The sequence below is a fragment of the Phaethon lepturus genome, unplaced genomic scaffold, assembly GCF_000687285.1.
Source record: "Phaethon lepturus isolate BGI_N335 unplaced genomic scaffold, ASM68728v1 scaffold27037, whole genome shotgun sequence".
NCBI lineage: Eukaryota > Metazoa > Chordata > Aves > Phaethontiformes > Phaethontidae > Phaethon > Phaethon lepturus.
The window spans coordinates 1-296 of NW_010552915.1; positions in this window are offsets into that span (position 1 = coordinate 1).

Sequence of the window (296 nt, forward strand, 5' to 3'; positions counted from 1 at the left end):
TCCGGGGTCCTTTATCAAAAGATTTACGAGACGCCAAACTGTTAGGGCAGTAATTATAGCCCCCATAAATTTAATTGCCCTGCAGTGGCTCTGGGCCATGTGTCTTTGAAGCTTTTCTTCTAACCCAAATGCCCATCACCATTTTTTATTGCTCCTCGATTGTCCCCAATGTCGATAGGCTGTGAAACAATTTTTCTTGCCGTTTATGTATCTTATGTGAACCTGGTGTCAAGTTATTATATAATGATTATGTTCCATCGCTTCCCCCCCTTCCTTTCTTTCCCCTCCGCGTGTGT